The sequence below is a fragment of the Mobula hypostoma genome, chromosome 18 (genome assembly GCF_963921235.1).
Source record: "Mobula hypostoma chromosome 18, sMobHyp1.1, whole genome shotgun sequence".
Taxonomy (NCBI): domain Eukaryota; kingdom Metazoa; phylum Chordata; class Chondrichthyes; order Myliobatiformes; family Myliobatidae; genus Mobula; species Mobula hypostoma.
The window spans coordinates 21,324,312-21,341,959 of NC_086114.1; the positions used below are offsets into that span (position 1 = coordinate 21,324,312).

Sequence of the window (17,648 nt, forward strand, 5' to 3'; positions counted from 1 at the left end):
AGGGTACATTGACATGGTTGTGCTGTGGGAGACTCGTTCGCCTGCAGCGCCTCTCCACCGTTGGAGGACCTCCGGCTCAGCGCCGCCAATGGTCGGAGGACCTCTGGCTCTGTGCCTCTCCTCGGTTGGAGGACCTCCGGCCCAGCGCCCCAGCGGTCGGAGGACCTCTGGCTCAGCGCCTCTCCACGGTTGGAGGACCTCCGGCTCAGCGCCGCCAGCGGTTGAAGGTCCTCCGGCGCAGCGTTGGCGCTTACCGCGGAGTGTGAGAAGCTGCACGTTTTGTACTGGGGGGTGCGGCCGGAAAAGCGAGTTTAGACGACGAGTTTAAGGGGGCGGCGAGAGAGAGTGAGGCTCGCCTCTAGGTAGTGGAGTGATAGTCCAGAAGCGCTGGGAGTACCTTCCTCCCCCAGTGGAAGGAGGCGTAGTTGTGTGAAAGCTAGAATAATCCTAGTTAGGGAGAAGGATTGAGCCGAGCTGTCCGAACAGGCAAGGCCTAGGTACGATTTATGGGAACTTTTTAACTCTCACTGCAAATAATTATCCGAGTTATAACTCAGTGTAAATGTTTAAACAAGCTGTGTCATATTTATACATAAGTTAATCTTCTCTTCGATTGTTTACCAGTCAGAACTAACTTGGAAGTTCAATTTGCTGTTAAGCATCTTAACATGTTTGTAGGAAGTGACCGAATGGAGTTTCCAAATTATACATAGTAACATCCCATTATCAGTCGTGGGATAGATGACTAGCTAATCAAATTTTGATTATTGGTTGAGGGAGAGATGTTAACCAAGACATTACCTTGATTCTCCTGGTGTCTATTAACATCCTCTTTAAAGGTAGGTGGTTTAACTTTTCAAATGACAAGGTTTCTGAATAAATCAAAACTATTCAGTACTACACGGACAACAGGAGTTCTGCAGATGCTGGAAATTCAAGCAACACACATCAAAGTTGCTGGTGAACGCAGCAGGCCAGGCAGCATCTCTAGGAAGAGGTACAGTCAACATTTCAGGCTGAGACCCTTCGTCAGGACTAACTGGAGGAAGAGTTAGTAAGAGATTTGGGAGGGGGAGGGGGAGGGGAGATCCAAAATGATAGGAGAAGACAGGAGGGGGATGGAGCCAAGAGCTGGACAGGTGATTGGCAAAGGGGATATGAGAGAATCATGGGACAGGAGGTCCGGGGAGAAAGACGGGGGCGGGAACCCAGAGTATGGGCAAGGGGTATAGTCAGAGGGACAGAGGGAGGAAAAGGAGAGTGAGAGAAAGAATGTGTATAAAAATAAATAACGGATGGGGTACGAGGGGGAGGTGGGGCATTAGCGGAAGTTAGGGAAGTCGGTGTTCATGTCATCAGGTTGGAGGCTACCCAGATGGAATATAAGGTGGTGTTCCTCCAACCTGAGTGTGGCTTCATCTTTACAGTAGAGGAGGCCGTGGATAGACATGTCAGAATGGGAATGGGATATGGAATTAAAATGTGTGGCCACTGGGAGATCCTGCTTTCTCTGGCGGACAGAGCGTAGGTGTTCAGCAAAGGGGTCTCCCAGTCTGTGTCGGGTCTTGCCAATATATAGAAGGCCACATCGGGAGCACTGGATGCTGTATATCACCCCAGCCGACTCACAGGTGAAGTGTTGCCTCACCTGGAAGGACTGTCTGGGGCCCTGAATGGTGGTAAGGGAGGAAGTGTAAGGGCATGTGTAGCACTTGTTCCGCTTACAAGGATAAGTGCTAGGAGGGAGATCAGTGGGGAGGGATGGGGGGGACGAATGGGCAAGGGAGTGGCGTAGGGAGCGATCCCTGCGGAAAACGGGGGGGGGAGGGAAAGATGTGCTTAGTGGTGGGATCCCGTTGGAGGTGGCGGAAGTTACGGAGAATAATATGTTGGACCCGGAGGCTGGTGGGGTGGTAGGTGAGGACCAGGGGAACCCTATTCCTAGTGGGGTGGTGGGAGGATGGAGTGAGAGCAGATGTACGTGAAATGGGGGAGATGTTTTTGAGAGCAGAGTTGATACTGGAAGAAGAGAAGCCCCTTTCTTTAAAAAAGGAGGACATCTCCTTCATCCTGGAATGAAAAACCTCATCCTGAGAGCAGATACAGTACTGCACTGAAACGTTCTACACGTTCTGTTCAGTACTACACTGAAAATTTATAGGCAAAATGCATGAACCATATATTTATAATCACCTGATCAATAGGTAGGGTAGTTGAGCCAATTGCATTCAAATTAAAGGAAAGATAAATAATTAAGTTTATATGCAACGCACACAGAATGCTGGAGGAACTCAGCAGGCTAAACAGCATCTATGGAAAAGAGTGAACAGTTGACATTTCAGGCAGAGATCCTTCATCAGGACTCGGCCTGAAACGTGGACTGTTTTCTCTTTTCCAAAGATGCCTGACCTGCTGAGTTCCTCAAGCATTTCATGTGTATTGCTTGGATTTCCAGCATCTGCAGATTTTCTCGTCTTCGTGCTACTTAAATTTATGTGTCAGAATGTGGCAAAATGCTATAAAGAGCGCACATTAGAAGTGTTATCCCTGCTGTAAAGTAGGAAAACAACAGCTGATTCATGCATGGCAGGCTCCTTCATACACCAATGTGATAATTATCAGCTAATCTGTCTTTAAATTAGATGCAATTATTGGTCAGGGAAATACATCTGACAGAGAAGATAGGATATTTAGCACATCTGATGATGCATCACGTCCCCATAAGATTATACAGGAATGTTATCCAATCTTTGGGTTGGAATGGGTCTAACTTGGAGAAGTCTAAATAAATTCTATTCTGGCTTCAGCAGGTACAGGTATTGATTTTAACAGTTTCAGTGATAAACTCTGTCATCTTCATCAGGGATGATGCCTGGGCATGTCTAATCCGGTGGTATTTATATCCCTGTTGTCCATCCCTTCTGATTGGTTAGTCCTCATCCAATCAGGTCTCTGCAGTCCCACCTTGTTTACAATCGAATTCCAGTTCTTAATTGGAGCAAGATCTTTGTCTTTGTTAAAATCCTTTTCCTCTAGTTTTATTTCAATGGCTTCCTTCACCAGCTGGTCCCAAAATCCATTGGTGCGGCACAGTAGTTTTGTGCCGTCGAAGTCGAGCCTATGGCCACTGCAAATGCAATGTTCTGCTACCACCAATTTCTCCAGGTAACCCAAATGGATACACCTCCTGTGCTCCTTGATGCAGGTTTTCACGGTGCGTCTTGGTTGGTTCTTGATTCTCTAAAATATTCTGCATGGAATTTAAACTGGAGGTGGCGGAGGGTGGGCTTAAGAAGGAGAGTTTTGAAGAAGAAAAGCTGCCTTAAATTTAAACGCAAACAACAAGAATTCTGCAGATGCTGGAAATTCAAGCAACACACATCAAAGTTGCTGGTGAACGCAGCAGGCCAGGCAGCATCTATAGGAAGAGGCGCAGTCGACGTTTCAGGCCGAGACCCTTCCTATAGATGCTGCCTGGCCTGCTGCGTTCACCAGCAACTTTGATGTGTGTTGCCTTAAATTTAATTGGGTTTGGTTGTGTGACTGTGGTAGGATGAAGATTATTCAATGCTTTAATTGTGCGGGGGAAAAATGAATTGCTTTACTGGATTCCTGTGTGGCATTCACCGGGAATCCAGTGAACACCAGCTGTCCTGAGCCCCAGGTCATCTTTGACCCTCCATGAGGATGACTTGAACATCCTTACGTGTTTGTGGATGATATTAATCCGGTATTTCTTCAGGATCCTGACAATCCTTCCAGAAGCCGTGGAAATATAGGGAAGACAGGAGAATTCTGATTTCTACTGTGGTTAAGAGATATGCAGCATTTGGCAAGTGTTCAGATTCAGAATCAGAACTTTGTTATTTTACACTGCCTTGCTTGAGGAATTAACTATAAGCATGTTGATTTAAAAAAAAAAACAGCTCATCTCTTTTTGATCATACTGTTTAAGAAAGGACTGGTAACTAGATCATGACCCTCATCCTTGTAGTGAGCCCAGCTGAGTAGCTAAATTGTAATGGATTCTGGTGTAGTTTACTTTGTCACTGGCATGATGCTTTGCACAAAAAACAAATGGGCCATAAAGAATTGTGGAATTGTACCCCAAAAGGAGCTTGAAGCTTCTTAAAAAAGAGAAAATTAAAGCTTACAACAAATCAGTGTCTTTCTTCCCATTCATAGAATAATATTAATGCTAAATTAATTGTAAAAAAAAAATCCTGTTAAAAATTCTCATCTTTTTGATCTTGTGAAGGCTCAGCCAGTTACTACCAACCCCATCTTCCCATAAACATAAAGCATGGAAAGAAGTCACACAGCCCAATACTGCTATACTAGTGTTAATTTGCATGATATCCCTTCACTTCCTCTCAACTACCCTTCAACCTATTGTTTTTTTTACCCTTACTTATCTGCTTTAAGGATATCAATTCTCAGAATCAGAATTAGGTTTATTATCAGTGTTACAGGATGTGAAATTGGTTTAGTAGCGGCAGTACAGTGCAAAGATATAGATTACTATAAATTACAAAATAAATGAAGTGCAAAAATTTAAGGTTTGTAGACTGTTCAGAATTATGATGATGGAAGAAATATGATGATTAAGTATGAGTTGTTTCTGAATCATTGGGTGCGAGTCTTCAGGCTTCTGTATCTCCTCCCTGATGGTGGCAAGATGGCATGTCCCAGATCGTGAGGGGCCTCAAAGATGGATGTACCTGCTTGAGGCAGCACCTCTTGAAGATATCCTCAATGTTGGGAAGGGTTGTGCTTGTGGTGGAGTTGGCTGAGTCTGCAATCTCTTTCAATCCTGTGCATTTGAGCCTGCATACCAGGCTGTGGTGCATTAGGGTTAGAATGCTCTCCACCGTACTAAAGGAATTTGCCAAGATCTTTTTTGTTGACATACCAAATCTTCTCAACCTCCTAATGAAGAGTAAGTCATTGATGTGCCTTCTTCATGATTGCTTCAATGATTGTTCTCTGAGATGTTGATGACCAAAAACTTAAAACTGCTCACTCTTTCCACTGCTGACCCCCCCCCCCCCCCCACCATGAGGACTGGTGCATGTTCTTCCATCTTTTGCTTCCTGAAGTCCACAATCAATTTCCTTGGTCTTGCTGGCATTGAGTGCACAGTTGTTGCAACACCACTCAATCCAGCCAATCTATCTCACTCCTGCCGTCATCTGAGAATTTATAAACGACACTTGAACTGTGCTTAGCCACACAGTCATGAATGTAGAACGAGTAGAGCTGCTATAATATGTTACATTTTGGCAACCAACTACTATCTATAGTTTGGTAAGCTATAGTTATCTGCGGTTGTAAGATTGGGAAAATGAGAGGCAAATAAATTTGTTTTAAGAAAGTGAATTATTTGACCATGTTGGCCCTCTAACAAACAAATGAGTGGGACATCAAAGGAAATCTTTCGAAAAGTCTGATAAATTGATTTTGCCTGGTTTCATGAGACAATCTGCAGCATTTACTCGGGGGGGGGGGACACACAGATCTATAATCATTCGTAGCCTCATGTTTAATCAGGGAGGTTTACTGTAATAGCTAGGCCATCTCGGTCCTATGGGAAAATGGTGCTACTTTACACTTATTTTAAATTATTTTCTGGTTTGGTTAATTCTAAGTTATTGGACTTCAGGATTTGGTAAGGGTTACTATAGTGTTGTTCATTGGGAGATGATTTTTAAATAGGAATTCTAAAGTTAGTACAGATAGTGTGAGGTATTTAAAGCCAAAAAATGTAAAACATTTCCTTTATGTGGCCTATAGAGACAAAATACCTTAAGTGAAACTCCTTCCGGTTACTCAGTCTGCCAGGAAAACTAAGCATGTCCCAGTTTATCAGCTGGCAGTAGGATTGTCCTTGACCTCTACAAAGCAATGATCTAACTTTGTAAATCATGTATCTATATAGCCAATGTTCTTGACTTCCTCTTGTTTTACCCCAAGTTCTAAAGAAGTTTCCAAGTATCTTTGGAAAGTGGAGATTAAAAGAAATTGTAAGTATAAATGCATTTGGGTGGTAGTACTGGAAGATTGAGGGATCATCTTGCAACCTAGAAACGTCCTTTCTTAAGTAAAATCTTATTTCTTTCCCACTATAAAAAGTTTGGCCTTGTCTCTTCCCTAAATAGGTTAAACTGTAGATAGGGTGCTGAGCTGAGACTGTAGTGTTGTGGCCCAATATTGTCTAGGACATAGACCAATACCATTAAGCAAGGAGTCCATGGACCACAGGTTTGGAACCACTGGTCTAGGAGCTTCTTAATGATATGAGGTATTTCCCACAGGTGTTGTAGCTGCATGCTGTTTTGTTTCCCCATTAGTTAGCATGCGTATAAACAGATAGAGAGGGCATGATTTTCTTTGTATCGGGTAGTTTGAAGATAGCATAAAATTAATTTTAAGTACTATGAAGTATTATTTAGTTGTTATTTTTATTTGTACAGTTTGCTTCTTTTGTACATAGTTATTTGTCAGTCTTTATGTGTAGTTTCCGTAAAACTCTATTGTACTTTTTCCTATGAGTGCCTGTAAAAATAAATCGCCAGGTAGGATGAACTAGATAATGAATTTACTTTGAACTTTGATATACATATTAAAAGCCTCACATCTAACATGCCAAAAAGAGATGTTATGGAAGTAGTGGGAGGTGCAGACCTCGATACAATCGCTATCACTAAAGAAGTTCAAAGCAGGCTCAAAGTTTGATAAATCCCCTAGTCATCATGCAATGCATCCTAGGGTACTGAAAGCAACAGAGAAAGTTATAGTTGAGGCATTGGTGATAATTTACCAAAATTCTCTCGACACTGGGCAGGTCCAGTGGATTGGAAGACAGTGAATTTCATTCCACTGGCAAAAGGCAGGTAACAGGCTGGTTAGCTTAACATCTGTAGTTGGGAAATTGCTTGAAGCTATCATTAAGGAAGAAAGAGCAAGACGTCTGGATGGAAATGGTTCAATCATATGGATGCAGCATGGATTCACCCTGTATGACAAACCTACTGGAGTTCTTTGAGGATGTAACGAACACAGTGGATAGAGGGGAACAGGTGGATCTCCTACAGTTGGATTTTCAGAAAGCATTCTATAAGATATTGCATAAAAGACTTATCCATAGGTAAGGATGCATGCTGTTGGGGTAAGGTAGTGGCATGGATTGGTTAACCAACAGAAGGCAAAGAGTTAGGATAAACAGCTGTACTCTGGTTGGCAATCATTGATGAGTATTGGTTGGCAATCAAGTTCACTGCTGGATCCACAACCGTTCCCGATCTATTTAAACAACTTGGAAGGGGGCATCGAGTGTAGTGCATCTAAGTATGCTGATGACACTAGGTTGAGTGGAAAAGCTAATTGTGTAGATGCATAGGGTCTGCAAAGAGGACAAGGTAGGTAGAAGATGTTGAGTCTGTAGCCAGATCAGCCATGATTTTATTGAATGACAGAGCAGGCTTGACAGGCAAGTTGGTTACTCCTGCTCCTACTTCTTATGTTTTTACATGTTGCAATTGTAGTGATAAGATTTCATTAGGGATTTGCAACCCATAAAAAGTGGTGAGTGTTGTGAAACATCCTGAAATGGTGACCAATCTATAAATAGAAGTATCAGATTTTTATTTTGACCATTAGTAAGAGTCTTGGATTATTGGTTCAGTGGTAATGGTCTCTTGACTCAAGAAGTTGTAAGTTTAGACTTTACTAAATGGATTTGAACAGGTAATCCAGTTTGATAATTACCGGAAGTTCTGCAATGTTAGAGGTGTTATCTTTCAGATGAAACATTAAACCAAATTTAAGCAGTGATCAAAGCTTGGCTCAGTTCAGGAAATCTAGTCTTGATGCAAATCCAAATGCAAGCTAATGCATTTTCTAACAAAATATACAATTCATCAACAGGATATTTTGAGGTTATTGAAAGGTCTTGCATAAATGCATGATATTTTTAGTTATATCATTGGTAGTGTTGACTAGGATTCATTTTAATGTCTTTCCCATACGCTTAATGAAGAAATACTTAGTGACTTCTTGCCAAGTAGTCTGGTAGTGTAGTGGTTGGCAATCAAGTTCACTGCTGGACCCACAACCGTTCCCGATGTATATTAACAACTTGGAAGATGGAAATTACAGAATTAAACAAACCGTTTTATTTAGTGTAAAACCATTTACTGTAATTTGGGTGATGTATTTGAAAAATCAAATATTCTGAATCATTTTTATCACTACAGTGGGCCATATTCAAAGATTCAAAGTATATTTATTATGTATGTATGTATGTATGCAGTATACAACCCTGAGATTCATCTTCCCACAGACAGCCATGAAACACAGAAAACCATAAAACCCATTCAAAGAAAAGCATCAAAACCCAATGAGCAAAAAAAACAAGGACCGAATCACGCAATTGGCAAAAAAATGAAAAACACAGAATATAAAACATCAACCATAAAGTCAATGAAACAGTCCAGTTTCAGCTCAGTTCAATTCAATCGAGCACTGTGTCATCTATTGACTACAGGCTGTAGAGCCAGTCTGCCCCAATCAACGACACACAAAATAGCTGCGCTAACAAAATGCTACAGTAATATACTACTGTATATAAGCATATGCCAAATATTTACATTTACCTGCAAGAAAGTGAAACTCCATAAAGACCAGAAGACCTAGCAGCGGAATTTGTCCATTCATCCCATGAAGTCGGCTCTGCCATTCCATCGTGGCTCATTTATTATACATCTCAATCCCGTTCTCCTGCCTTCTCCTCATAACGCAATTTCAGTGTCTCTTCACATGGCCTTGGACCACCTGGACAATACAAACACCTATGTCAGGGTGCTGTTCATCGACTATAGCTCAGCATTTAACAGCATCATTCCCACGATCCTGATTGATGAGATACAGAACCTGGGCCTCTGTACCTCCCTCTGCAATTGGATCCTCAGCTTCCTAACTGGAAGACTACAATCTGTGAGGATTGGTGATAATATCTCATCCTCGCTGACGAACAACACTGTTGCACCTCAGGGATGTGTGCTTAGCCCACTGCTTTACTCTCTCTATACCCATAAATCAAATACTGTCTGTAAATTTGCTGATGATACAACCATTGTTGGTGGAATCTCAGATGGAAGTGAGAGGGCGTACAGGAGCGAGATATAACAACTAGCGAAGTGTTGTTGCAGCAACAACCTGCCCCTCAATGTCAGTAAGATGAAAGAGCTGATTGTGGACTTCAGGAAGGGTCAGATGAAGGAACACAAACTAATCCTCTTAGAGGAATCAAAAGAGGAGAGAGTGAGCAGTTTTAAGTTCCTGGGTGTCAAGATCTCTGAGGACCTAACCTGGTCCCATATCGATGCAGCTATAAAGAAGCAAGACAGCAACTATACTTCATTAGGAGTTTGAAGAGATTTGAAATGTCAACAAAAGCATTCAAAAACTTCTATAGATGCACCACGGAGAGCATTCCGACAGGCTGCATCATTGTCTGGTATGGCGGGGGGGGGGGTGTACTGCACAAGATGGAAAGAAGCTGCAGAGGGTGGTAAATTTAGTCGGCTCCATCTTGGGTACTAGCCTACAATGCACCCAAGACAGCTTCAAGGACCAGTGACTCGGAAAGGTAGTGTCCACTATTAAGGACCTCCAGCACCCAGGCCACACCATTTTCTCATTGTTACCATCAGGTAGGAGGTACAGAAGCTGAAGGCACACAGTGATTCAGGAACAGCTTCTTCCCCTCTGCCCTTGAACCCGTGACCACTACCTCACTTTTTTAATATATATTATTTCTGTTTGTGCACTATTTTTAATCTATGCAATATACATATACTGTAATTGATTTACTTTTATTTATCTTTCTTCTATATTATGTATTACATTGAACTGCTGCTGCTAAGTTAACAAATTTCATGACACATGCCAGTGATAATAAACCTGATTCTGATAAAGTTTGACTCTCTTGCTAATTAAGAACCTATCAACTTCTGATTTAAATATACCCAATGATTAGGCCTCCACAACCATCTGTGGCAATGAATTACACAGATTCACCACCCTCTGGCTTAAGAAGTTCCTTCTGATTTCTGTTCTAAAGGACATCCTTGTATTCGGAGACTGTGCTCACTGGTCCTAGACTTCCTCTCCACATCCAGTTTATCTGGACCTTTCAATATTTATTCATTTCCATAGATGCTGCCTGACCTGCTCAGTTCCTTCAGCATTTTGTGTGTGTTGCTTTCAATATTTGAAAGGTTCAAATGAGACCTCCGCCCCACCGCCACCCCACCTTCAAAACTTCAGTGAATACAGGCCCAGGTCCATCAAATACTCCTCATACCTTAACCCTTTCATTCCTGGGCTCATTCTTGTGGTAGTATATGGTAACATATCAATACTTTGCTAACCAATTTTATTTGAATATCTCGTGTTGTTGCTCTGCCTGGAAGTCCATGCTCATCTGAGTCAGAGTCAAGATATCCAGTCTGGATAGCAACAGGCATTGCTGATCTATTGTACAGTACATGAAAATCTTGGAAAATAGAAAAATGAAATTACTCCTTATTTTAAGTAAGTTGATAGGTTCTTACCTAGCGGGGGGGGGGTTAAAATTTACAGGGCGAAGGCAGGAGAATGGGGTTGAGATGGAAAATAAATCAGCCATTTTAAAATGGCAGAACAGACTTGATGCGACAAATGGCCTAATTCTGCTGCAATGTCTTCTGGTCTCTCTGGAGATTCATCTGAAAAATAGAAAATTGAATTAGTTTTCAGAGATCAGTAGAGATGGAAATACTCTCCATTTCTACTTACTGTAGTAAAAATAGGATCTACTTTCTCTTCATATATCCCATTTAAATTGTTAAATGTTCTATTTTCACATTTCCCTGAAAAATGGATATGTGCACTGTCTCCAATACCCAGGTTGTCATACCTGAACTTGACCACAATTCTTTAACCTTTATTTTTCCCAGATCATATTTCAGCAGCAGAGTACTGCTTTAATTTTGTTTTGGCTTCTATTCAAAGTTTCAGAAAGAGAAAAACAGTGTCATTGTTCAAAACTGATCGTGGGAAATTGATACTTGTAATTAATATAATTTCATTATACTGTATCTCAGTTCAGAGGAGGTTTAGTTAAGTTGAACGGAATACCAGTGATTTGGAATGCCAGTGGAGTGTGTGTTGATATTGGAATAAATGATGCTTATTATTGTTGAGAACTACTCTTATGCTGGATTATGCTTCACAGAACCCTTAGAAAACATAATTGTGAAAACAGAATAGACATCTTTTTATTTCGATGATTGGTGTCTTTAAATCATTTCAAATACTCTTTGCCTGACATCTATAGCAAAAGTGTAATTGGGTTTGTTCTCTAGTTATTATTCCAGTTCATTTAATTTAATTGAATCTGGTTTGACTATTTAAAATGCAAGACTCACAGTTGGACTAGAAGGAAGTCGTAAGGGTAGGGAGAAGAAATTAGATGAAGTACACCCCATTGTTTTAATATGCCCTAGCCTAGTCCCTTTGGTCTGTTGTTCGTTGATACTAACTTGTCAGATACAGGAAGGAGCAACACATACAAAATGCTGGCAGAATACTTGGTAGTGTGGAGGAGCAGAGGGATCTGGGGGTACATGTCCACAGATCCCTGAAAGTTGCCTCACAGGTAGATAGGGTAGTTAAGATAGCTTATGGGGTGTTAGCTTTCATAAATCGAGGGATAGAGTTTAAGAGTTGCGAGGTAATGATGCAGCTCTATGAAACTCTGGTTAGGCCACACTTGGAGTACTGTGTCCAATTCTGGTCGCCTCACTATAGGAAGGATGTGGAAGCATTGGAAAGGGTACAGAGGAGATTTACCAGGATGCTGCCTGGTTTAGAGAGTATGGATTATGCTCAGAGATTAAGGGAGCTAGGGTTTTACTCTTTGGAGATGAGGAGGAGGATGAGAGGAGACATGATAGAGGTATACAAGATAATAAGAGGAATAGATAGAGTGGATAGCTAGCACCTCTTCCCCAGGGCACCACTGCTCAATACAAGAGGACATGGCTTTAAGGTAAGGGGTGAGAAGTTCAAGGAGGATACAGTATTAGAGGAAGGTTGTTTACTCAGAGAGTGGTTGGTGCATGGAATGCACTGCCTGAGTCAGTGGTGGAGGCAGATACACTAGTGAAATTTAAGAGACTACTAGACAGGTATATGGAGGAATTTAAGGTGGGAGGTTGTATGGGAGGCAGGGTTTGAGGGTCGGCACAACATTGTGGGCCGAAGGGCCTGTACTGTGCTGTACTATTCTATGTTCAATGAACTCAGTAGGCCAAGCGGCAGCCAAGGAAAAGAGTAAACAATTGACATTCCGGTCGAGACCTTTCATCAGGCCTGCTGAATTCCTCCAGCATCTTGTGTGTATTGCTTTGATTTTCAGCATCTGCAGATTTTCTCCAGTTTGAGATACAGGAAGGAACAAATTACCATAAATCTGGATGGAGAATTCCAGAAGAGAAAAGCATAGGAGTAAAAGGAGTGGACTTGTCCGTCCTTGCACTTGAGCTGGATATGCTTATTTTACCCCTACCTGGTTCCTAACTTCACAGCCACAGAATCTTCTGGCCTGAGCTCTCCCAAATCTGCCTCAACTTGAAGCAAGTTTCCATGTTATCCCTGCACTTGCTGATATATATTGGTTCCTGAAAAAAAAATAACTCTTGAAATTAAAAATTCTCATTTTCAGGCTTAAATCTAGAAGAGGACTGCCTTCTCTTTTGGCTCAAGGTAAATTTTTTCTCTGATTACACTCTGTGGGATGTCCTGGGACATTTTACTGCACTATAAATGCTCATAAGATGAAGAAGCAGAATTAGGCAATTTGACCCATTGAATTTACTCCTCTATTTGATCATGGCTGATTAATTTTCCCTCAATCCCATTCTCCTGTTTTCTTGTAACCTTTGGTTATCTTATTAATAAAGAACCCATCTGTTTTGCTTTAAATATACCCAATGACCTGGCCTCTATAGGCAGCTGTGCCAATGAACTCCACAGGTTCACCACCTTCTTGCTGAGATATTTCTCCCCGTCTTTGGTCTAAAGGGACATTCTTTTATTTTGAGGCTATAGACTCTTCTCACTGTTGGAAACATCTTCTCCATGTCCACTCAGGTCTTTTAGTATTGGGTAGGTATGATCACTTTGATCATTTTGAGTTTGGATGAGTATTCAAGTGGATGAATCCTACAATTTACTGGACCTGTGTGTTAATAATGGATACTGTGGGTTCTACATTGTTTTATTTGTACCTGACTAAACATTTCAATTCAAGGTCAGGTCAAGGTGCACCTTAAAATCATTGTGCTAATCTATTCAACCATTTCTTCATGTGAGATAGTATGTTAAACAATGCTGAAAACATTCCATGTCTAACAGGCAGCATGTTATTCAGGACGTTTAATGGAAACTTATTATTAATAATTTGAGGGACAGATACTTTCGATTCCCACAAAATTGTGTCAAGTTATGTTCACATTGAATAATATATCTATTTAGAAAAATGACACATGCATTTTTTGTTCATTTTGGTCCATTCTTTGGTGGATTTGTGACCCAAAAATTGTTGCACTCTATAATAATACGTCATATAACTGAGTATGAAAAAGATTTGATAACCTAGCCAGAAATGCACAGTAGGAATGCCTCAGGCAATATTGGTAACTGTACAGTCAGAGACAATTTATGTTCCACAATTCCATATCTTGACCAGAAGTATCCTTGTATGCTTTATGAGAACCAAGGTGCTGTGACTATATAAGCTTTGAGAACAATGCCAGGGAGAAACAAAAAGAGCTAGTATTAAGTGCCCATTCTCAGACTACAACATTCACAACACAATGGTCAGATAGAAAATGTCTGCATTTTATCCCACATAGCTTTTAGAGATACTGGCAAGCAGGAGGACAAACGGTCTTCTGCAGGAACTCGGCAGGTCAAGTAGTATTTGTGAGAGAAAGGAATTACTGATGTTTTGGCTTAAAACACCGCATCAGGCCAGTTCTTTCTGCAGACTGTGCGCTGCAGGTTCTGGCATCTGCAGTGTCTTGTGCCTGGCATGCAGAATTCTCTGTTTACAAACTGTGTGGCATTAGTTTGATTAGACTACAAGGAGTAGGTGTTAGCAATTTTTTTAGAAAGTGCTTTTCCGAGTTAAAATGTATCGAATTGTGAATGTATAATTCACTTAAGTTTCCCTCATGCCTAAAACCTGATTGGCTAACCCTACTGTAACTGCTGAGATTTTGTTTAATCATCCAGAATGCCATTCAAAATTATAATTTTGTAACATTAAATATTGTCAAACAGCTACTAGACAGGAAAGGGGAATGAAAGTGTTTGTTTGGGCCACAAGGGAGAGGGTGTGCAAGACTTAATGTTAGATCAAAGTGAACGATGCTATCTCTACTGTCCAATTGGAAATTGGCTTATTATTGTCTCTGAGACACTGTGTAAAACTCTGGGAAGAGGTGCAGTCGACGTTTCAGGCCGAGACCCTTCGTCAGGACTAACTGAAGGAAGAGTGAGTAAGGGATTTGAAAGTTGGAGGGGGAGGGGGAGATCCAAAATGATAGGACAAGACAGGAGGGGGAGGAATGGAGCCAAAAGCTGGACAGCTGATAGGCAAAAGGGATACGAGAAGATCATGGGACAGGAGGTCCGGGAAGAAAGATTCGGGGGAGGGGGAACCCAGAGGATGGGCAAGGGGTATATTCAGAGGGACAGAGGGAGAAAAAGGAGAGAGAGAGAAAGAATGTGTGTATAAAAATAAGTAACAGATGGGGAACGAGGGGGAGGTGGGGCATTAGCGGAAGTTAGAGAAGTCGATGTTCATGCCATCAGGTTGGAGGCTACCCAGACGGAATATAAGGTGTTGTCCTCCAACCTGAGACCTGAGTGTGGCTTCATCTTTACAGTAGAGGAGGCCGTGGATAGACATGTCAGAATGGGAATGGGATATGGAATTAAAATGTGTGGCCACTGGGAGATCCTGCTTTCTCTGGCGGACAGAGCGTAGGTGTTCAGCAAAGCGGTCTCCCAGTCTGCGTCGGGTCTCGCCAATATATGAAAGGCCACATCGGGAGCACCGGACGCAGTACATCACCCCAGCCGACTCACAGGTGAAGTGTTGCCTCACCTGGAAGGACTGTTTGGGGCCCTGAATGGTGGTAAGGGAGGAAGTATAAGGGCATGTGTAGCACTTGTTCCACTTACAAGGATAAGTGCCAGGAGGGAGATCAGTGGGGAGGGATGGGGAGGTCGAATGGACAAGGGAGTCGCGTAGGGAGCGATCCCTGCGGAATGCAGAGAGAGGCGGGGAGGGAAAAATGTGCTTGGTGGTGGGATCCCGTTGGAGGTGGCGGAAGTTACAGAGAATAATATGTTGGACCCGGAGGCTGGTGGGGTGGTAGGTGAGGACCAGGGGAACCCTATTCCTAGTGGGGTGGCGGGAGGATGGAGTGAGAGCAGATGTACGTGAAATGGGGGAGATGCGTTTAAGAGCAGAGTTGATAGTGGAGGAAGGGAAGCCCCTTTCTTTAAAAAAGGAGGACATTTCCCTCGTCCTAAATGAAAAGCCTCATCCTGAGAGCAGATGCGGCGGAGACGGAGGAATTGCGAGAAGGGGATAGCATTTTTGCAAGAGACAGGGTGAGAAGAGGAATAGTCCAGATAGCTGTGAGAGTCAGTAGGCTTATAGTAGACATCAGTGGATAAGCTGTCTCCAGAGACAGAGACAGAAAGATCTAGAAAGGGGAGGGAGGTGTCGGAAATGGACCAGGTAAACTTGAGGGCAGGGTGAAAGTTGGAGGCAAAGTTAATAAAGTCAACGAGCTCAGCATGCGTGCAGGAAGCAGCACCAATGCAGTCGTCGATGTAGCGAAGGAAAAGTGGGGGACAGATACCAGAATAGGCACAGAACATAGATTGTTCCACAAAGCCAACAAAAAGGCAGGCATAGCTAGGACCCATACGGGTGCCCATAGCTACACCTTTAGTTTGGAGGAAGTGGGAGGAGCCAAAGGAGAAATTATTAAGAGTAAGGACTAATTCCGCTAGACGGAGCAGAGTGGTGGTAGAGGGGAACTGATTAGGTCTGGAATCCAAAAAGAAGCGTAGAGCTTTGAGACCTTCCTGATGGGGGATGGAAGTATATAGGGACTGGACATCCATGGTGAAAATAAAGCGGTGGGGGCCAGGGAACTTAAAATCATTGGAAAGTTTAAGAGCGTGAGAAGTGTCACGAACATAGGTAGGAAGGGATTGAACAAGGGGGGATAAAACCGTGTCGAGGTATGCAGAAATGTGTTCGGTGGGGCAGGAGCAAGCTGAGACAATAGGTCTGCCAGGACAGGCAGGTTTGTGGATCTCGGGTAGGACATAGAAACGGGAAGTGCGAGGTGTGTGAACTATAAGGTTGGTAGCAGTGGATGGGAGATCCCCTGAGCGGATAAAGTCGGTGATGGTGTGGGAGACAATGGCCTGGTGCTCCTTAGTGGGGTCATGATCGAGGGGTAAATAAGAGCAGGTATCCACGAGTTGTCGCTGTGCCTCGGCAAGGTAGAGGTCAGTACACCAGACTACAACAGCACCCCCCTTATCGGCGGGTTTAATAATAAGGTTAGGATTAGTGCGGAGGAAGTGGAGAGCAGAGCGTTCCGAAGGAGTGAGGTTGGAATGGGGACAAGGTGCGGTGAAGTTGAGATGGTTGTTGTCCCGTCAGCAGTTAGCGATAAAGAGATCCAGAGCAGGCAGAAGACCAGAGCGGGGTGTCCATGAAGAAGAGGAGGGTTGAAGACTGGAGAAGGGGTCATTGGTGGGGGTGGAAGAGTCCTTGCCGAAGAAGTAAGCTCGGAGACAGAGACGGCAGAAGAAAAGTTCCGCATCTTGGCGAACACAGAACTCGCTGAGGTGTGGGCGAAGGGGGACAAAGGTGAGGCCCTTACTGAGGACTGCACGCATGCAGAGCTCGTTGACTTTATTAACTTTGCCTCCAACTTTCACCCTGCCCTCAAGTTTACCTGGTCCATTTCCGACACCTCCCTCCCCTTTCTAGATCTTTCTGTCTCTGTCTCTGGAGACAGCTTATCCACTGATGTCTACTATAAGCCTACTGACTCTCACAGCTATCTGGACTATTCCTCTTCTCACCCTGTCTCTTGCAAAAATGCCATCCCCTTCTTGCAATTTCTCCGTCTCTGCCGCATCTGCTCTCAGGATGAGGCTTTTCATTCTAACACGAGGGAGATGTCGTCCTTTTTTAAAGAAAGGGGCTTCCCTTCCTCCACTATCAACTCTGCTCTTAAACACATCTCCCCCATTTCACGTACATCTGCTCTCACTCCATCCTCCCGCCACCCCACTAGGAATAGGGTTCCCCTGGTCCTCACCTACCACCCCACCAGCCTCTGGGTCCAACATATTATTCTCCGTAACTTCCTCCACCTCCAACAGGATCCCACCACTAAGCACATCTTTCCCTCCCCGCCTCTCTCTGCATTCCGCAGGGATCGCTCCCTGCGCGACTCCCTTGTCCATTCGTCCTCCCCATCCCTCCCCACTGATCT

The 17,648-nt window shown here is 43.1% G+C and overlaps 1 protein-coding gene across 4 annotated transcripts in view; it reads left to right on the forward strand.

Moving 5' to 3' along the window:
• The first annotated feature begins 244 nt into the window (after positions 1 to 244).
• The window catches only part of p4ha1a (prolyl 4-hydroxylase, alpha polypeptide I a), a 102,682-nt gene continuing 85,278 nt past the window's right edge, over positions 245 to 17,648 (forward strand). The window contains exons 1-2 of one of the 4 annotated variants that reach the window (XM_063070552.1): positions 245 to 497; positions 12,770 to 12,810. The gene's annotated coding sequence lies outside the window, so the exon portion shown is untranslated. Of the gene's footprint in view, positions 498 to 534; positions 840 to 12,769; positions 12,811 to 17,648 lie in introns of those variants that run through there. The other 3 variants (XM_063070554.1, XM_063070553.1, XM_063070556.1) reach the window with 3 other exon arrangements.